This window comes from Ictidomys tridecemlineatus, chromosome 9, assembly GCF_052094955.1.
Source record: "Ictidomys tridecemlineatus isolate mIctTri1 chromosome 9, mIctTri1.hap1, whole genome shotgun sequence".
In the NCBI taxonomy this organism is placed as follows: Eukaryota; Metazoa; Chordata; class Mammalia; order Rodentia; family Sciuridae; genus Ictidomys; species Ictidomys tridecemlineatus.
The window spans coordinates 114,255,929-114,279,051 of record NC_135485.1 but is presented as its reverse complement, the minus strand read 5'-3'; the positions used below and the strand labels follow the sequence as shown (position 1 = coordinate 114,279,051).

Below are 23,123 nucleotides of genomic sequence, written 5' to 3'. Positions count from 1 at the left end.
GTACAGCAAAAGAATGAATCAATGAAAGAATATGGCAACCTACAGAATGGAAGAAAATATTCACAAACTGTATAGGTTTCACCTTGAAATAGAGTTAATATCCAAAATATGTAAGAAATACCAACAAATCAACAGCAAAAAATAATCTGATTAAAAAATCAGCATAGAGTCTCAAAGATATTTCCAAAGAAGAAAAATGTCCTTAAGGTATATGAAGAGATGCTCAAGATCACTAAACATCAAGGGAATGCAAATTAGAACATAACAAGATATAACACATTTGAGAATGGAATTTATCAAACAATAAAAGATAGTGAGTGTAGGCAAGGACATAAAGAACATAGTACCCTTGGAAACTCTTGGTAGAGATGAAAACTGATGCAAGTACTATAAAAAACAGCATGGATTTTCCACAAAAATATTATAAGTCAAACTACCATATGATTTAGTAATCCCATTTCTGTATGTGTGTGTGTGTGTGTGTGTGTGTGTGTGTGTGTGTACACATATACACACATATGGATTTATTTTAATAAATAAAAAATGATTGATTTCAATAAATAACAATATATATAAAAGGATTGATTTTAATGAGTACAGTGGCACACACCTGTAATTCCAGTGACTCTGGAGACTGAGGCAGGAGGATCGAAAGTTCAAAGCCAGCCTCAGCAACTAACGCAGTGAGGTCCTAAGCAACTTAACAAGACTCCATCCCTAAATAAAATATTAAAAAAGGGCTGGAGATGTGGCTTAGTAGTTACTTGCATTGCATTCAATTTCTGATACAAAAAGTAAAATAAAAAATAAAAGGATTGATTTCCATTTTTGTTACAGAATTATAAATAAAAGTCAAGACATGGAAGTGACTTAAATTTTCAACAATGGATAAAGGGATTAAAAAAATGCAGCTCAGCACCCCCAAACACATTTTGGAATAGTATTCAAAGTTAAAGAAAAAGACATTCTGTCATTTTCAACAACATCATGACCATTGAGGACATTAAGCTAAGTGAAATAAACCAGACACAGAAGGACAAATATTACATGATCTCACTTATAAAAGAATCCAAAGTAAACCTGTAGAAGCAGAGAGTAGAATGGTGGTTACCACAGATTGAGAGGAAGAATAGATAAGGAGGTATTTGTCAAGTGACATAAATTTGAATTATGCAAGATAAATAACTCTAAGAGACCAACTGTATTTACAGTAGCCAATAATACATAGTGTATATTTTAAAATATGCTAAGATGGTAGATCTTATGATGAATGTTCATTAGAAAAAAATTAAGGAATAAAATTAAAAGTAATAAATAAAGAGCCTGAGAAGAAACTTCTGCATGTGGTGAAAATATTTATAAAATAGGTTGGCATGATGATTTCACAAATATATTACTTTGAAACCCACTGAGTAATATACATTAAATCTGTACAGATTCTTGAATGTCAATATTTCCTCGTTAAAATAGATAAACAAAAATAAAATACAATCTGAACTACTCACATTGAATCAGGAAATAGGGGCCAAAGCCCCACAAACCAGGTTTTGCCTACTTACCCAAACAAACTGAGTTATTTACTTGCAATGTCAAGGACTCCAGGACTCACATTTTGAAAACTTTGACCTCCTATTCTAGAACACAGATCTATTGTATCAAAAAAGAAAGTGAAACAAACAAACAAATAAAAATATCATTATATTTAGGCAAGTTTTTATTTGGAATAAAGCTGCTAAGTAGAAATTCTCCATACTCTTCCTCTGGTAGAACTTTTGGAAAAAAAATAGTAATTTTCAAACAATTTGTGGAGATTTAGTATAACTATGTATCACTGTAGTAATGATCCAGAGGTCAAAGTAATTCAATTTGTAAAAAGACATAACAGATATCTGGTGAATTACATTATAATTAGAGAGAGATAATATCTTCTTATGGCATAATATGGATGCAAATGTAAATGAAAAGACTTTTAAAATGTATTTTTCTTTCATTTTTTTTTTCCTAATGACATGCCTAGCTTCTATTTCCTTGCCTTAAGGATTATGTGGGTGTCTGGGATTAGTTCCCAGATATGTTAATATTACTTTATTTTCATCCTCTCAATGATGTGAAAACACAGCTGGGGAATTAAATGCAAATGCAAACATTTTACTTAGCAAAATTCCTTTTACTTTTTAGAAAGCTCTTACATTTATTTGTTTTAATGATGAATTCTATTCAACATTTGTCATTAAGTTTTAATTAATTCACAACATGGATTGGATTCAAAATGAATAGTGAGGTCATCTAAGTCTTTTCAGAATGTTGATTCCTAGGATCTCTTGGTTATAAAATAACTGAATTTCAAATAACTTTTTCTCATACTCTGTAGATGAATCTCATTTGGTGTTCGGCTCACATTTTCTATATCTCTTTTTAGTTCACTTATTTTAGGTGATTTTCCCTGCCGGTGTGTCTCCAGCACCTTGAATATTCTGATGTATGTAAATTGCAAAGATGTATTTCCTTATAATGGCACTGCTGATCTATCTATATGCAGAACTAACCCTGTGGCACTTAACTAGCTACTTCCTCCATCTAGACAATTTGCATTTTAATCATTCTCACAGCTTTTATTCCCTTAAATATATTGAATTATATTCTTAGCCAAACTATTTTTTAAATGGCATATCTCATAAGGCATGATTGATTAGCTTTTAAAACTAAGTATGCTAAATGTCACTGGAAGGGAATCATGGGGGTATGTCAATCCTTTTGGGCCACTAGAATGCCTAAGAAGCTTCTGGGCCTTGAATAGCTATTGTAAAAACATGCCTTTATTTAAAAATACCCAGTAACAGCGGTAAGTGGATTTTTATAATGCCACATTCACATTTACAAGGGAACAGTGACATTACATTCTAGAGAATATACAGTTTTACAAGAAGAGAAACCTACAAGGCCAAGTCATCCAGAGGGCAGATAGGAATATATTTGTGAAATAAGAACACATATTTATAGTTAATGTGAAAATTTCAAAGTATATTTTTGCTTGCTGAAATCTATAAAGAGAGGAAGTAATGTGTATGTGTGTGTATATATATCTATATACATACAAATATATATATATACATATATATACACACACACAAATACACATGTATATAAAAATATTTAGCTATATGTCAGGTTTTATAAACACATTTTTCTTTATTCCCTGAAATATTTGTGAAGTTAAACATTTAATCCAAAGTTTGGACAGATAGGCAATGTATTTGTGGAGAACAGAGATTTTTTTATTAACTGAAATATTTGTTGAGCTCCATGGAAAAAAATTAATTAGTGAACAATTTAGGCTTTTATAAAATAGGCAGTCAGCTCCTCTATCAATCTCTCTTCTTTATGACATCAGGGTTTATATCAAACAGAATATTAGGCAGGGTGCAATGTCTTTAGTACATCACAGACATTCCTACTTTATTTCTTTTTGGTCACTTATCTTTTGATATTTCTTCATTAAATATATGATAAAGGCAACTGGGGTGGGTATATGGTTCAGTGGTAGAACATTTGCCTATCAACATGTCTGGGCTTAGATTCCCAGCACCCTTTCACCTCTACCCACCAATACACACAAAAAAAAAGAAAGAGAAAGAAAGGAAGGAAGGAAGGAAGGAAGGAAGGTAGGTAGGAAGGAAGGAAGGAAGGAATCCTTGAAATTTGAGAAAAGAAATATTCAATGTGCATTGAATGTTGGAATAGGAAATAGTTTTAAAAAGGACAGAAGAATGCCCAGTAAACTGAGAAATGGGCTTAGAGGTATGAACAACATGTATACACTGATTGACTTGACAATGGAAGTTAACATTCCCATTGCTCAATATATAATACCAATTTTAATATAGGAATCTTTATTAAAAAGAGGAAATGGAAGAACAAAATCAACAAAATAAACTATCATTAAATTTTAAAATGTGCTTAATAAGTATGAAAAAGATATTCAAGAATGATAAACATACATTTGGAAGTAATTCTACAGAAAAAAGTAATTTATTGTTTGAAATACATAATAAAATTTAAAATAATACTAAATCTATGAAAAAGATAGTGAACACTTCAAGAAGTATAAAGTCTATTTGAAAGAGTGAGAAGTTTGCAATGACAGCAAAACTACATGAAGCCAAATGAATAGTGTTTAGAAAGAAAGCTTTATAAAGAGTAAAAAATTATTATCAGAATTAAAAACTATATTCAAGGAAATAGGAGTAAACTTGATAAAGTAAAAATCAAATGAGTGGGCTGGGATGTGGCTCAAGCGGTAGCACGCTCACCTGGCATGCGTGCGGCCCGGGTTCGATCCTCAGCACCACATACCAACAAAGATGTTGTGTCCGCCGAGAACTAAAAAATAAATATTAAAAATTGTCTCTCTCTCTCACTCTCTCTCCTCTCTCACTCTCTCTTTAAAAAAAAATCAAATGAGTGATTCTGGGAAAAAGCATAATATAATTTCCTTAAATTTTAGAATTGAAGAAAAATGCAAATGATAGCTACAAAGGACATCTCCAACACTGTTTATATTCTTGAGTGAAAAAAATCAAAGCTATATTGTCAGCAATTAATATAAGTATTAATGGAAAACAATATTTTTGGAACTGAAAAAAGAAGACCTATGTACAGTATATAGATTAGAAAATTCATCAGGTTCCAATTAAAATAGAAAAGTTAGTAAAAAGACATACAGATTAAACACACACATACACATATGTGTAAGTATATACTATATACACATTCATATATTTATATATGAAGACATGCACAATGTGAAGAAATAGAATTGCAATTATTTTAAAGACTTCATTGAGAATATGCAAGTTCAAAAATCATTGCACGATGTCCAGTTTTATATCTTTATGTGTTGGCTTGCTTGCTTTAGTTTTTATGTCTAAAAGCAATAGACAGTCACTCTAATGACTCAGACAAGATATCAAACACATTTCCTATTGTAACACTTTCCTAAAGTTATTTTCAGGAAAAAATGAAACAAATCAAAATTAAATGCTTAGTTATTTAAGCAAAGGAATATTAAGTACTTTTAAAAATGAGGTAGAAATGTAAGATTTAATTTGAAACATCTTTAAAATGTACTTAATAGGAAAAAAAGTATAAACCCATGTATATCCTATGTTCACAGTTCATAATTGCTTGTACATGTTTAGAGTAACTCTGAAAATTCACTTCAGTGGTTTGGAAATGGATGCCAAAAGGAGGTAAATTGTGATCTAGGGAAAATGCCTAAAGGCAAGGCTCTTCTAAACCACTTAGCCTACACACTTTCAGTAGTATTGATTTTGTACATTTTTTATATAGTTATTAATTTTTTAGGAAACCAGTAAAAACCATTCACATTGAGAATATAATATTTTTAGCACTGTAAAATTAAAAAGAATGGTTTCATCTAAATATCAAATTAAAAATAGTTATTATAGTGGCTGGGATTGTGGCTTAGTGCCAGAGTGCTTGCCTAGCCTGGATGAGGCACTGGGTTTGATCCTCAGCACCACATAAAAATAAATAAATAGAAATAAAGGCATTGTGTCCACCTACAACTAAAAAATATTAGAAATAGTTATTATACAAAGCTATATGAAAGAAAAAACAATTAAAAATACATGAAAATACATCATGATACAGAATTAATATATAATTATATATTAAAAATATATTTAATTCATAAAATTCAGCAAGCATGTTGTAGTCATATAAAGAAATGTCACATTGAAACTCAATAATATGTACAATTTTACTTGTTAATAAAAAATTATTTAAAAAAGTCTCAGTGACAGCTAGCCACTTTGAAATTGTACTTCAGTGCACTTGTGAAAAGATGAACATCCTCATTTGAGTAAAAAAATTTAAAGTAGTTGATATTTTCAACTTTGGAGTCAACTAGATATTCAATTTCAAAGGTTACATAAATCATAGAAGTAATGATATTGGTTGCTGATTGAACTACATGTGCAGTGTTCTAAGCAATTTGTGAACTGACTCAAGCAATTCTACTACTCCCTGTGAAGTAGGTAGTATTATACTCCCACTTTCAAAGTCAAGGAAAGAGAAACACAAATTGAATAAATACTATACATAGGTAAAATTGCTAGTAAGAGCAGAGTCAGAATGAAAACACAGGCTATCTATCCCCATGGCACACTAAACTATTCTGCTTCTACAGTGGATTAAAGCTAAAAAGATTATTTAATGACATGGAACATATCAATGTAATTGAAAAATAAAAATTGAAAAATAAAATGCAATTGTAAATAAATAATCTGAACCCAATAATTCTAGAAAAAATACATGTGTGCTACACACAAAATAATCTGGAAGAAAATATTAGTAGAGATTTTTAACTCTAATGGCATCAGATTATTTTCAACACTATTTTTTTAAAATAGTATTTATTTAGCACTTAGTATTTTCTTTTAGTTGTAGATAGACAAATACTTTTGTTTATTTCTTTTTATGTGGTGCTGAGGATTGAACCCAGTGCCTCACATATAGGAGGCAAGTGCTCTATTGCTGAGCCACAACCTAGCCCTCAATACTATTTTTTAATAGATGGTAAAATATACAGTCAAGTCTTTCATTACAAGAAATGTTACAGGTAGATAATTTAAACACACATAACTAGCTAACCTGTTTACATTTACATAAAGAAAATATCTGGCAGGTGATATCTTCAAAGGTTACATATTAAGAAAACGTTATTACCAACTAAGTGATTATAACCTATCATGAGCCAATCAATCTCAAAAAGATATCGTTACACAGAAAAAAATTCAAGTAATTTTAATTGCTTATGGATGAAAAAAGTATTACAGTAGAATAAAAGTGAAATTTTTCATGTTTATATGTTTTAGTTTAAAATTTCCCGAAAAAAAAAAGAGAGATTTTTAAGGAGATACTGTGGTGCTCAGAGGTGTTGCTTGAGCAAATTTGAACTGGGAAATGAATATAAAACATATGTATAGCATCAAATGTAAAAATTGTATTGGCTGTGTTTTACCCAGGAGAGAAATCCTCCTGTTACTTGATCTTCTGAACAGTTTTTGACATAATTTGATTTGTTGCTAGTTTTTTACAAGTTAGGAACCAAAATGAAAGAGGGAGGGAGAGAGAGAGAGAGAAGCAAGTGTTAACATATCTATTTCTAATTTACATTCAACCAGAGCCCGTTATATTTCTGTATCCCCAGGCAGACAAATGTGATTCTGCTTCAGTAATTTTGGAAGAATGGTAAATTATTGAACAGAGTGAAGCTGACCAATTTGCCAAATGCCATTTCACTTTAGACATATAAGTGAATGACCAACCTGCCAAACTGCTGAAGAGGTTTTTTAAAGTTTTCATTTTTCCCTGGGCAGCTTTGGTCAGAGGCTCTGCCCTGTACCTTCACATGGAATTGGGAGCAATTTTTCCTAACATGAAAAATATTGTCTTCTGTGTGTTGAAATGTACAGCCTTTCCTAGCTTATGTCCCTACCTTTGAACTCCTGAGCATTAGCCTCTTCTTGCTCTTAAAATAGCTAGAGAAAAGTAGGCACAAATAAAATTTATAAATATAAGAGAAGGCTTTTTGGAAAAGTGATGTCTCAGTTTCACAAAATGTGAATGAGAGAGAGAAAAAGAGTGTTTAAGGAAAAAAAAGAGTAGGTTTTTCTTAAAATTGTATGGATACTAACATGGAATTTCAGTATTTGTTTTTATTATCAATTTTACATGATGTGACTACCTTCTCCCATCAATATTTGTATTAGAGTGCTATATATTTGGTAATGATCCTTTGATATTGGGAAGTGATTTTAAAAATATGATGATTAAACTAGGTTTCCTCCTTTATGTTCATATTTTAAATAAAGCCACAGCTTTATGTATACAAAAGAAAATCATTTTTTCCTGGGCAAATATTTTGAGGAAAGAGATCAAAGTAAACTGCATAAGGTTTTTACATCATTTCTGTATTATTTGGTATATAGATCAATATCTGTACACATTTAATCTTTTATTCTCTAGTAACTTGTGATCATTGAGAAAGGGTTGAAACTATCTCTTGAAGAATATACAATGGTGTGAAAAATTCCTTTGGAGAAATTTATGTTCCTTTCATTTTTACCAAGTTGCAAATTTTCAGCATGGATGAGAAAAGCATTGTGTACAAGATGAAAATAATTCACTAAATTTGCACCTTTTTATACAAAATAAAATGTTAAAGTTAAAGAATAATGGCAAGTTCCAAATATCCTGAGAGTCAGTCTAAGAGGATGAAAAGTCCAATAGAAAAGAAGAAAATGAATGAAATAATGCTCAAAAGGCAAACAGAGTCTGGATTATAAGAAGTCTGAGCATAATTCCCAAAGTCATAGGTGTTCATTGGGAGATTCACAGCCTGATAGTAACATAGGTTTGAAATACAGAAATATCATTGGATTGCCAGATGAGAGAACAGAAAAAAATATTAAGAGTTCTTGCTACAGAAACAGTAGTTGGGAGACTTTGCAATTAATCTAGGTAAAAATATTCAAAACCTACTCAATTAGTAAAAATGTGAATGTGAAAGGAATGTTTTTGAGAGTTAGTGAACTAGAATTTTGCTTCCTAAAATGTTAAAAACTGATTATTAAGCAAAGGGAAGAGAAGGGAAGGGAAGGGGAGGGGAGGGGAGGGGAGGAGACAAGAGGGGAGGAGAAAGAAGAAGAAGGAGGAGGAGGAGGAAGAAGAGGAAGAGGAAGAGGAGGAGAAGGAGAAGAAGAAAAAGACATTAAGGGCAGGGCAAAAATTTGGGCCTGGAAAATTTGTGTTTATTTCACAGAAGAAATAAAGGAGAAATTACCATACAGAGAGATTATACTAATGTTTTCTAATCTGATTTAAAGATTTGAAATCTTATAAGACCATTAAAGGAAACATGTGATTTAGTCATAAGTGTATGTGCATATGTGTGTTTTATCTTAGTTTCAGGTGACAACCACCTAATATACATGATTTAGTAGTAAATGTAATAAAATAAAAAAACCTTTTTCCCTAAAAATTATTTTAGATATCTCCTGTATTAGATACATGAGAATGGTGGGAACACGAGGTTAAGAGAATAATTCTATAAAATGGGCTCTCTGTGCTGACCCCCACATACTTTCTTTGCTAAAAAGCAATTCACCGGCACCCCTGCCTGGCCTAAGTAGACAGGATATATCATATTCCTTAGCAAACTGAGGTGGGGTTAAGGTCAGGTAGTCAATGTAGGTAATGAATGCAATGTTGGGGGTCTAGAGAGGATGACTACTGGTTATCAGAGAGAGAACAATTTGTTGTTAGCCTCTGTGATCGTTCTCCTAGACACTGTGGGTTGCTGAAAATTTACCTCCTTGTTCCTCTCCTTGGTCACATGCATGGAGAAGAAAGAGAAGATAATATTTACAAAGAGGGGTTCTGAAGTCTATAAAAGAGCAAGATGCACCCCCCTCCCATGGACAGCAGCTCTGGGGTCCCTTTTCTGCAGAAAAGTCTGTTACTGTCCCTTTCTTAAATAAAATTTGCTTTCTAAGCTTTCTTGCCTTGGCTTCTTGGGTGTTTAATTTTCAGCACTGGGGAATAAGGACATGTTCCAAGACTGGTATCCTTACTTGATGTCCTTTCAGATCTCTTAGTAAAATTTTAAAGTTAACAGATTTCAGAAATCTTCTTTAACAATGTGAGATTTAATGTGTTGCTACCTTCAGTTAACATTGCTACTGCTATAATTCATTCATTGCAGATTTATGCACCTTCTCAATCTGAAAATGCCCTCAAAAGTCCAGGAAATCAGTCACAAGAATGTGGTGAACTTTCATTCACAATTGGAAGCCTGGCAACAGTGCCAACACGTTAGGAGGATCCTCAGGGTTTGACTCTTATCCTTCTAGCTCTCAATTCAGGGAGCAGAATATGCATTCCACTTAGGCTTTCCTTTGTTTTAGTTTAAATAAGACAGAGTCCTGATATTGCCTCTTAGTGGAGAGTGTGGACAGAATACCAAAATCTTTTTATACAATTTAGGTCACAGAAAGCTTTAGTGCCTAGTCTACCCATCACCTTCATTTTTTAATAACAGCCTCCCCCAACAACTTTCATAAAGAAAATGTTTTACTGTCCTCTTCCCATTAGTTTTTCTGTAAGTGAAAGTTTGGAAGTGTGTGGGGCCAGGAGGCATAAGCAGTTGAGAATATTTTATGATGCTGAGCATGTCAGATTTTAAGCTTCATGGGTTTTAAACACACACTTCTGAATAGCTTTGCCCTCTTACCTGATCTTTCTAGCCCAGCAGTCTTAAAAAAAGATGGCAATTACCACTTCATCATGTTCACTGATATATTATTTCTGTCTCTTTTTTATTCTTTTCAGTGATTTAAAGATTTGGAAGGAAGAACAAAAGTAGGTATTCTAGGAAAAGGCAATTTTGAAGTATGAAAATATATTAAAAATATGGAAGACACTACTTTCCTTCAACTTTTGAAATAAGTGCAAACAAAATTTTCCTCTTCTGTGTACAACTGTTCATTTATTTCCATAGGTATTTATGATGAAGTTGGGCAGTAGCAGTTGTTCATGATTAAAATTGAACTCCAAGGAATTTCAGGTATAGGCGGATGGCAAAGATGGTGGGGCCTCATATGCTTTTCTGTAGTATATCTAGACTTCAGAGAAATAAACTGGTGATAGACTCTGTTACAAGACAGGCAATGCTGATCATTTCTTCCACCTCTGTGTAGATGTAAAGGTGTAGTTTAATTTTTTTTTCTGTCTGTGTTTATTTTTAATGAGATCATAAGAATACTTTCAGCATATAATTTTCTAACTAGCATTCACTAGAATTGTATATGTGTTTTATTCATGTATAGGTGTTTTATTTCAAGACAAATGTTTTTATTATTATTGTCAATCTTATTCATATTTGTTACTGTGTTTTATGGCTTCATTTTCTGAGTGTGTGTGTGTGACATATTGAACAGTCTCACAAAAGTTTTCTAGGAAACTAATATTCCTTTCAGAATTATAAAGTGTCTACGATATTGGAAACTTTAATATAGGATACAGTATTAAATGAATTATAAATGTAAGTAATTTTGAGACATTTTTCAAGTATATAATAATCTTCAGAACCATTTACAATAAACGTAAAACAGGGAATATTGTTAAATTGATCAAAAGCAATTTCTTACAGAGGGGATATTTTATTTGAATTCCAGTTTCATTTCTTTCCAACATTATTTGCTCATTTAAATAAATTTCTATTTTATTTAAATACGAAATAATTCTTCATAAAAGCATTTTATACATACCAAAATTTTCCTATAATGGCGTCCTTAAAAAATGGCCTCTACTTTTCATATAAAAATATACTGTAGAAAGTTTGCAGCTGTCAGAATATATCTTCAGTTGTTGACCTTTCACTTTCCCTTTCTTATAGATTCTCTCAAATTTTGTCCTTTCTCTGAAATGATGCATTGCCTCATTAACCAGAATCCTGGGTCTACTTGTCCATAAATTTTGATTCAACACTCATTTACATTTTCTTGGTTACACATAAATGTAGAAGTCCCAGAGATTTGAAAGGATTTCAGATTTACAGATGAACATCAAATTACTTGGATCTTATGTTAAAGAAAAGTATTAAAGAAAACACTAATATTCTTACACCAAAATTAAAAATAGTAAGGGGGATGGGTTAACTACACCAAATTAAACAGAAGCTTGTTGTTTTTTGCCCACATGATGTGAATAAATACAAATTTATAAGAAGATTTTAAGATGACTTATTGTAGTTTTAAAAATGTATATAGTTGGTAGTCACTATCAAATGAAATTTTCTGTTTACTGTTATTATTTTTAACAGTATAGTTATTTACAAAAAGAAAAGTTAATTTTTTTAAAATTTCTAAAGCTCTGCCATAAATTTCTGCTGGGTCACCAGCCACATATACCACATCATCCCTGTAGTTCACAAACAGTGTCTGACCATCAAGGGATTAAGCCAGAGAAGTACACTGGGGCTTCTCTGTCTTGCTGCTGGTACTGATAGGTCCATGCTTTGGTTCATCCATGATGACCTTGCCTACCAAGTCTTTGATCTTGTTGCTGTGGTCTAACAGCACAGAACCAGCAGTAGTTGAGGCTGAAGCAAAGGTTATTGATAGTGTCGTCATAGTCACATCTAGTATATAAATGTTTACCTCTGGTGATAACCCATGGCCTGGTCTGGCCCTCCCTGCCTCCAGAAGCCCAGATGGATTCATCTGGAGAAACAGTCACAATGTTCAAATAGCCTGTGTGGTTGATATGATTGATCTTTAACTTGCAGTGGGGCAAATTCCACACCTTGAACTAGCTTGTCCCAGCCACAAGAAATAGTGACCAGGTAGCTGCTGTTGTGTACAAAGTGAACAGAAGCTATGCCTTCCATGGGTTTCTCATTCTAGGCAATGCATTTCTATATATCCAAAGTATTCTATAACTTAATGGTTTTGTCTTGGGATTCAGAGACACTCTTCTAATTGTTAGAAATCTACACTCAACACAACTTTGGTATGGTGCACAATTCTTCTCCTGGTGATGCCCATTGTGAGATCTCAGAGGTGAAGAGTTCCACCCCAGGTACCTGAGAAAACAAATTGGCCCTTCATGGAGATCAACACATCACTAACAAAGTGGGAATGACTTTGCAGAGCACGCTGTCGCATGTCACATTTGATCTCATCCCTGGTCAGTGGACAGTGTCATGTTGAGGAAGCATGTTCTTAGTTACCCAATCATTATTGCCCTTGAGAGTATCACAAAGTGTCATCTATTCAGTGATGACAGGGGTGGTATCACCATAGCAACAAGGATGACACCACATAACTCAGACAGATGAGCACCACACTTCAACATATCTATTTTTACACCTTCATTAAGGTAAATTTAATGCACAGTAATTTGCATATGTTTAAACACAGGAATTTTGAAGTATGTATACCCCCATGAAATATCACCACACTCAAGACAAAGAATACATCTGTCACTATGTTAAGGTTGGGATATGAAGTGTCCCCCAAATCCCCTGTGTTAATGCAGAAATATTCTGAGATGAAATTATTGGACGGTGAAAGCTATAATCTAATTAGTTTGAATAAACTGTGTAGGTGATCTGTAGGCAGGTGGGACATAGCTGGCAGGGACTGGTCACAGAATTGAGCACAGAAGTGCTCATCTTCCCTGCAGCACCTTCCTGGTCTCTGCTCCATGGCTGCATTAGAAAAGCAGCTTCCCTCTGCCATATTTTTTCCCAATGATGTTCTGCCTCTCATGCCATGAACCAAAGTAAACTTTTCCTCCTCTAAGTTGTTCTTGTCAGGTATTTTAGTCAGCAATGAAAACATGACTAAAACATACCCCAAATGTTTCTTATGCCTCTTTATAATCCTTTCATTTCACTCATCATTCCCAACTTCACACATTTCCCTGATAAACATTGATACTCTGTTACTTGAGGTTCCTTAGAATTTTTATAAATAGAATCTAGTAAATTCTATGTTTTTTGTCTGGCCTCATCAATATAATAATTTTTTATTAATCCATTTTGTTGTGCTCCATCAATAGTTGATTATTCTTTTTGGCTGACTTAGTATTCTATTATATACATCTACAACAAATTATTTATTCATATATCTGTTGTTAGACGTTCAGATTATTTGCAGTTTTTGATGACAACAAATAAACTATTACAAACATTGCATGATTTTGTGTTTTTCTTTTATAATACTTAGGAATACATTGAGTATGTCTTGGTCAGTTATATGTTTAACTTTTCAGAAATTACCTGTTTTCCATTTGCTATTCTCTTCAGCAGTATATTAGAATTTCAGTTTTTCCACATCTTTGCTAACCCTAGGTATAGCCATCCTAGTGAGAGTGCGGTGGTAACTAATTGTGATTTAAATTCCTATTTTCTGAATATTTAAGAGCCTTGCACACTTTTCTCCTATTTCTTGCCATTAATATCTTCTTTTTTTAATTGTCAATTTTTTTGTCATTTTAAAAATTGAATTATTTTTTCTTATCAGGTGGAAGAATAATTCCTACTTTCCAGATAAAGTTCTGTTTGATATGTAGTTTGAAAAATGTGTATTTCTTTGTATCTTTGTAATCATATTTTATATAAAGAGAAGTTTGATTTTAATGAAAACAAATTTAATGATCTTTTTCTTTCATAGTTGGTGATTTTTCCTTATAACTAAGAGAATTTGTCAATGCAAGTAAAATTATATTCTATGTTTTCTTTTTAATTTGATATTTTAACTCTTATTCAGACTTATAATCCACTTAGAGTTGATTTTAATTTACATTAAGAAGTTGTTTATTCTGTTTGTACATATCCATTTCTTTCATTGGTTGAAAGAAGTATAATTTCCCCTTTGTATTGCCTTATCATTTTTGTCAAAATAAATTGACATCACATGTTGTATTTCTTCACTCCATTCTACTTCATTGTTTTATATGTCTATCTTCATGCATGTGCCATGTTGTTTTTAGCTGTGGCTTTATAAGAAGTTTTAAAATAAGATGTACATCATCTAGTTTTGTTTTAAATTTTTATAAAAAGCCTTGGCTATTCTATGTACTCCTTATTTCCATGTGATTTTATAAACTGTTAATTTTTCCTAAAAATTGATCTTGAAATTTAATTTTGGATTGTATACATACACCAATTTTGGTAGAATTAATCTCTTAACAATATCGAGTGTTTTGATTCTTGAACATGATAAGCTTCCCATTCATTTTAATCTTCTTGACTTTCTTAAATAATTTCTAATTCTTCTATGCTAGTTTATAGAAATCAGTTGACTTTTGTATTGACAGTGAATGCTGTGATTTTGCAGAAATTATCAGTTTTAGTAGCTTTTATTTTTATTTTTGGTCAATTCATTAGAATAATAATTTTTTAATTGGGAGAGTTTCACTTTACATATAATTTATGTTTTCATATGCATGCTTTGACTCATTGTACATTGTATAACCTTTATTATAGTGTTGAGAAAAAGTGGTGAAAACAAACTTACTTTTTTTAATTGTAAATAGGAAAGTTACATCAGATTTATTCCACAGTTTTTCCTTTTCCTATATCCTCTCCCTTCCCTCCATTCCCTTTTGTCTAATCCACTGAACATCTATTTGATTATATAAAGAAACCATTTAATGTGTCAAATTTAAGTAAAGGAATTGCTGCAGGGCTGTCATAGATGCTTTTTGTCAAGGGATGAAATACCCTCTGATTCCAAGATTGATGAAATTTTATCAATAATGTATACTGGCATACTAAAGGTATTTTTATATCCAATACTAAAATAAAATATCAAATTTCCTTACCATGTTTATTAATATTATAGTCAAAATGTTTTAAAACATTTAATTACATTTTTGTATATATAAAGTAGACACCTATTTTAGAGAAAGGAGGTAAAGAGTTATCTAAAGTCTGCATTTAGAGATTAGATTGTAGTTTCCAATTTGATTTCCTGAAGTTCACTCAGAATTGCAAGATAGATTCAAATAATTTTCTTCTCTCTTTATTTTCTCTTTTCTTTATAATACATGAATAATATGTTGAAATCTATTTTCAATGTTTTTACTATGCTAAATTTTAAACTAAATGGGAAAAAATGAACAAATCTTGAAAAATTAAATGACATTAATATGAATGCATTTTAACAGGCAGAAAGTATTTTTCTTTTAAGGAACATATTGAATATGAACACTTTAATAGATTTTTTTATTATTATTACTGAGATTTTTAGTTAACAAAAGAAATGAAATTTAGATGTCAATAACATGATACAAAATAATTAAACCTCTTTCTAATTAAAGCATTTCAAATTGTTTACAATAGAGATCAGTCAAAGATACACTATTTGCAAGCTATCTCTTAGCATTGAAGTAAAGTAATTGCTTAGGATCCAGACAGCTGTACCTAAGTTTCAATAGTGATACTAATTGTCTCTGAAGCTTTAGAAAACTGATTTTTCCTCTCTGGACCTTAACTGTTTTACTATTTAAACATAGGTGTCCAAGTAAATGATATTGAATCTAGATGAATGAAATTGTTTTAGCTTTCCGTTATTGTAACAAAATATTTGAGATATTCAACTTAAAAAGAGGAAAGGTTTATTCTGCCTTGTGGTTTCAGTTCATGATTGATCAGCTTTGCTGTTGAAGGCAAGGCAATGCATCATGGTGGAAGTGCATAACAGAACAAACTGCTTACATTCTGGCACAGATTAAGTGAAGAGGGGGAGGAAGGAACTAGCATTCTACAATCCCCTTTAAGGGCACACTACAATGACCTAAATCCTCCCATGAGACCCTAACTCTTAACATTGCCACCACTTCCTAATTAGCACCACCCTTGGTACCAACCTTTTAAAATAAGGGCCTTTGGAGGGTACTTATTCAAACAATGACAGAAATTAAATATAGAATTTTAAAAAGCAGGAAATTCTGTTTCCTAAAAACCTCACCTTCTTTTAGAAGATCAATTAGCAAAAGTCTAATTGGACTAGTTAAAGCAATACATTTTTTAATTAAGATACTTTTCTATTTTATTTTATCTAGTTTAGTTTATTATTTTTTCATTTTTATATTTTATACAGAATAAGTTCTAACTTAGGAATGATTTCAGAAAAAAAAATCAGGAAGATATTTTTATATTACCTGTTCATGAGCACTTATTAAAAAGATATAGTTTGGGCTGGGGATGTGGCTCAAGCGGTAGCGCACTCGCCTGGCATGCAAAGGGACTGGAGTTGATTGTCAGCACCACATAAAAATAAAATAAAGATGTTGTGTCCATCAAAAACTAAAAAATAAATATTAAAAAAATTCTCTCTCTCTCTCAAAAAAGAAAAAAAATATAGTTTGCTTGAGTCAAACTAAATATACAGATTTTCCAGTACACTGTTATAAAGTTAGAATTTATATATTCATGCTTATGTAGTTATTTCTCCTTAAAATAATTTTATTTTCTAATATAATAGATTAAACCAGACTTAACATTATGAAACAAAGAAATAGAGGCAAATAAACCTGATAAAGACAGAGAGAAGAAAAGGCAAATAAGGAAAAGAAAATAACTTCAAAGAAGACATTGTTATATAGGTCTTTCTACTTCCATTTTCAGAAATTATAAATATCAAACTTCTACAATTATGAAACTAAAGTTCTCTTGGTAAATTTAAGAGTTAAGTGTGTGTATGTTTTGTTCTTTAGGAAAATTAAGATATTCAAAAGTTTAAAAAACATAACCTTTATAATAGTACATTTGATTACAGAAATTTATTTGTTTGTAATTACTAAAATAAATGAGACTCTTCAGAAAATAGTTTACTTGTATTATCTCCCTCACTGTTTTACTACCATTTGGCATTAATGAAAACACATACACATTAAAATCATTGTTTCTTAAGAAAAGGGGAATTAGGATTACATGAAATCATTTGGGTGAAACCCACAGTGTCAAATCCTGCTGGGGGAGAGGGACCAGAATAGATAAACCCATCAGAGGGAGAGGGACCCGAAGAGATACACACATGCTTCCCACATCTTTCTTTCCAAGTGCTGTCCTGCACCTGCCAGACCTCTACCAGAAAGAAGGCCATCACCAAATGCACCTTCTTCACATTGAACCTCCAGAATTGAGAGTCAAAATAAATTCCTTTTCTTTAAAAATGTACATAACCTGTGCCATTTAGTTATTAGCATCAGAAAATATATTAATCCATCTCATAATTTTTTTTTATTAGTTGCTCAAGACAATACAATGATCTTGACATATCATATATTTGATTCAATTGAAGTATGAATTCTTATTTTTCCACGTGTACAGATTGCAGGATCACATTGGTTATACAGCCACGTTTATACATACAGCCATACTAGTGTCGGTTGTATTCTGCTGCCTTTCCTATCCCTCCCTCCCCTCCAGTTCCTTCCCCTCCCATCATCTCTCTCTACCCAATCTACTGTGACACATTTCTCTCTCTTTTTTTTCTTCCCCTTCACACCATCTTATATGTAATTTTGTATAACAATGAGGGTCTCCTTCCATCTTCTGTGCAATTCCCCTTCTCCCTCCCATTCCCTCCCTATTTAGTGTTAATCCTCTTCTCATGCTCTTCCTCCCTACCCCATTTTGAGTCACCCCCCTTACATCAAAGAAGACATTCGGCATTTGTTTTTTAAGAATTGGCTAACTTCACTTAGCATAATCTGCTCTAATGCCATCCATTCCCTGAAAATGCCATGATTTTGTTTTTTTTTAGTGCTGATTAATATTCCATTGTGTATAAATGCCACATTTTTTTTTTAATCCATCATCTGTTGAAGAGCATCTAGGTTGGTTCAACAGTCTAGCTATTGTGAATTTTGCTGCTGTGAACATTGATGTAGCTGTGTCCCTGTAGTATGCTCTTTTTAGTCCTTTTGGGTATAGTCTGAGAAGGGGAAGAGCTGGGTCAAATGGTGGCTCCATTCTCAGCTTTCCAAGGAATCTCCCTACTGCTTTCCAAATTGGCTGCACCAATTTTCAGTCTAACCAGCAATGTACAAGTGTACCCTTTTCCATAAATTTACTATGTAGATAAAACAAAGCTCCCAAACAACTATCCATTTTAATGGAGCAAGACTTCAACTTAACAATCTTGGCTTCATCAATACAGTATATTTTTTATCATACATAAAATATATAAATTTATTCCCCATCTACGAGGTTTAGAAAGGGAATTTCTAAATTGGTGTTGGATAATCAAATGTAATGAACAAGTGACCTCACATTGTACTCCAGGAGACAAGTAATGGGGATAAGAATGATCATGCAAACTAGTTTTCTTGTTTTCCCAGGAGTGTAGTGAGGGAATAGGTATTATAAGAATCTTTCACTATTTCTACAGGGTAAGAGATGGGGGATGCATAATTCAGAGGGGATTATGGGGAAATCTGTCCTGCAAATTAGGGGCAGTTAGGTACAGATTTCTCTCTATGGTTTTATATTGCACTTGACAGAATGGATATAAGGAAGGGCCTGCTGTGTGTGTGTGTGTGTGTGTGTGTGTGTGTGTGTGTGTGTACGTGTGTACGTCCTTGGCCAGCATAGAGAGAATTCTTTGGAAGAAAAAGCTAAAAGCTGCTAACCGGCAAGAGAGTATTCTGCCAAGGCTGACTGAGGGAACCTCGAAGAGACCAGGAAGTAAAAGGCTGTGCCCCTCAACTATTTACAAAAATGTGTTTGCTCCTTTTTAGTCTTACGGAGAGTTCCTGCTTGCTTGCACGAAGTACTGCTTGTTAATATAATAAAATCAAGCATCTCAGCACTCATGGTTAATTTTTACTCATATTTCTGGTTCCATGTTCCTAAGAACAATGCAACTTTGTTCATTCCTCCTAATAAAAGAAGGGGGCCAGTCAGCCCAGGACTTCATCTTGGGTGAAGTCCCCTGACATCTAAATCATACAACTTTCCCTTTGCATCATTATTCATTCACTGTGTACAGGGTTCAGCTGGTCTGGTCCTCTGTGTGTGTGTGTGTGTGTGTGTGTGTGTGTGTGTGTGTGTGTGTGTGTGGTATGTTGGAATAAATTTACAATTTACTCCTGAAAAATCTAAATAATAAACAGACAAATCTAACCTAAGGTTCAACAGTTCTCTTTAAGAAACTTGGACTTGCAGTGTCCATAGTGGTCCTGTATGATTCTGTGACATTGTCTAATATGACCATTGTCTATTAATAATTATGCTACAAATTATCTCTTGTCGAAGTAAATAAGGATTTATAGATTGCTCAAAGATGAGCAAAGATGAATAAAACAGATTTAAGAAGGAACAAATGTCCTACAGAGATATCTCTTAGAAAAAGGAAAAACAAAGTTGATTTATGAGCATGGAAATTCAGAGGAATTTACTGTTAACTTTGTGGGTATTTTGATTTATGGAAAATGTCAGTCATAAAGTTCAGGTCTTTGTTATTTCTATTTTAAATTACCATTGCCTTTAGTAAATCAAACCTTTATTAATATCTTATATATTCTATAAAGCATGGTGTTTGGTTTTCTAAAAAGAAAAAAACATGAAGACAGAGAGGTCAAGAAATAAAGGCAGTCCTACAGTCGGTCAGTCCTTATGGTCTCATAGAAGTTAATCCATTAAATCATAGTGTGAGATGAGAATTAGATACGATAGTGGGGTAGAAATAGAAGGAAGATTCATATAACGTCGGGGAGACTCTTCTCATACAACGAGTATAATACTTCATAACCTCATTCCACAACAATGGCATAGATTTAAAAAAATAATAATTTTAATTGACTTCCTATTACCAGTTAGGCACAAGTATAATGTAGCTCTAAAATATTATTATTGATGTATATTATGTTAAATTAAAAGAAAACATGGAAGAGCAAGAGTAAAAGAAAGCCTGACTTGCAAATAAGCAAAATTTGTATATTTAAGAGATTTCTAAACTAAGAAATATCATTAACCTCTTACTTTTTGTTTGCAACATTTTCTGATGACTTTTATTCATTGAGTGTTGTGATAAAGATAAAAAAAACAGGGAGTAATCTTCAATCTCTTCTAAGTCAATTACTTTGTTTTATAACTGATAATAAAAAGTGATCAACTATGAGGAATTTGAATATAATTGTTATGTCTTGGTTATGAGGTGGTCCCCAAAAGTTTGCTCATTAATGTAGGAATCTCTGCAAGTGAAATGATTAGACTGTGAAAGCTGTAACCTAATAAGTCCATCACAGCATGACTGGGTCACTGGGGGCATGCTCTAGAAGAGTCCATCTTCCCTGCAGCTACAGACCCTTTTCTTCCTCTCTGCTTCCAGGCTGCTATGACATGAGCAGATTTCTCAACTGTGGATTTTTGCCATGATGTTTTCCTCATCTTGGGCCCAGAGTAATTAACTTGTCAGTCTACGGACTGAGACCTCCGAAACCATGAGACCCAATAAACTTTTCCTCCTCTTCGTCGTTGTTCTAGTGACTAATGTTGCTTTAGGCTGACAAAAACAATAATGATTTTGAATAATTGTAGAAAGAAAATCTTTAAGATCAATACTTTGTAGAATTTTAGTATTTTTAAGAAAAAGATAAGTATCTGAATATACAATTAAGATTCTGAATAAAAAAAGAAGCATATTTTTGTGTTTTTCTAAGTGATTGTGGACATATTTGAGAGAAGATGGTCATTGTCTAATAATAATTATGCTACAAATTATCTCTTGTTGAAGTGAATAAGGATTTACAGTCTTTTCTTAGATCACATTTAATTTTCTTCTGAATGTCTCTTTTATCGAAAAACATAAAAAGGGACTATTCATTGAACAAAGTTCTTCTGTTCAGAAGTATCCAATAGCCTATAAATATTCCTAACAATGCATCATTTTATGGTGCTGGCTTTAGAAGGCCTAGGGATTCTTCATAATACATGTGGTTTGGCTCAAAAATTGTAAAATAACAGCTCATAATAGACTTAGTAGTAATTTTTCTCAATTACAAAATAAGAAGAGTTAGGAATGTTTGAGCAGAAAGCATACCCATTCACACTTCTGATATCACATGTAAAAAAAAAAAACATTGAAAAAATGCAATGTATGAAATAAAATAAAATTAGAAAACTAGCATTGAAAGTAATTCAGGAAAGAGGCTAATTAATATAAAAATCTGTAATCAGACTGCAGTTCAAATTATGCAAAATTTTATTAAAAAGCAATAAAAATTATAATAGGGACACCTAGCTGAAAGATAACCAAATTAATGATGTTAATTAAACTCACATAATAATATATTACCTGCTTGAAAATTATGTGTGACATCAAAACTGCTTGGCTTAACAAAATATTAGACTACAAATAAACATTTGATTATTTGCCTATATTTTGATATTACTTTAAACACTTCATTGTTTCTTCTATTTTCATTTATTTACATATTTTGGTTGCACAGTTTCCATAATGATATAAGCTGCAATCAAGCTCTTTCATAAGTGTTCTATTATTTTTGAAAATTACAGAGAAAATATTGTCCAAATTTCATGACATTATTTACACAGGAAAATTCTATCAACTGTGTTTCATCTTATTTATGTATGCATAATTTACACTCTGGTTATTTAAAATGTGTTGAATATGACTATTTGTTTTATGGGTCTAATTTTGACCCCCCCCCAAAAAAAATCATATGCTTAAATCTCAACACCAGTAATAATCTCAGCTATGACATTATTTGGAATAATGTTGTGTTGTTGCAAGATGTAATTGTTAATACAGGATCATTAGTCTGTATCCCAATGTAATATGAATGATGTCTCTATAAGAAGGAAATTTTGAGCATAGAGCAATGCATATAAGGAGAATGCCATGTGAACTTAAAGCTGCACACTTATGAGCTGAGGAGAGAGGACTCCATAGATCTTAGCTCAAACTTCAGAAGAAACCACCTCACTGAACCATTAATTTCGACTTCTTGCATAAAAAACTGTGAGATAATAAGTTTGAATCTATGCTCCTCAGTTTGTGCATTTGATATCCTGAGGAAGCTAAGGAGCTAATAAATTATTTTAAAATTATTAAACTTTGCTTTGGGGAAAGAATATTCTTGGTTTCCAGGCAAGGGAATGGATTTAGATGGGGCAATAATGGATACAGGTAGATCATGTAGAAGGTTGCTATGTTGTCTACTTAGAAGTGATGGTGACTAACTTAAGAATGCTCATATAGTGAAGATAGATAAAAGGTACCAGACTTTGTATTTTAGGGGAGAGATTCAACACATATTTTAATTTTTTCCAGGAACAAAGAATTGGAAAAAAATACATATATTTGTAATCTCTTTTGCAACTAGGTACATAGTGAGGCGATTCTCTGAGTTAGAAACAGAATTGAGAGTAGTTTTTTTACACGAGATAAACAGTGAAATCAGGTTCAAAAAAATTATATTGATGAACTAGAAGGCAATCCAAATGAGAAAGGAGCAAGGATGGGTTATAGTTTAGTGAGAGGGTTAGTCAAAAAAGG

General features: G+C 32.3%; 1 protein-coding gene and 1 pseudogene across 4 annotated transcripts in view; both read right to left on the bottom strand.

Moving 5' to 3' along the window:
* The window catches only part of LOC101960463 (small ribosomal subunit protein RACK1 pseudogene), a 41,109-nt pseudogene extending 28,277 nt beyond the window's left edge, over positions 1–12,832 (bottom strand).
* Positions 1–23,123, bottom strand: part of Fstl5 (follistatin like 5) — a 757,510-nt gene that overhangs the window by 306,396 nt on the left and 427,991 nt on the right. The gene's annotated exons all lie outside the window — the stretch shown is intronic.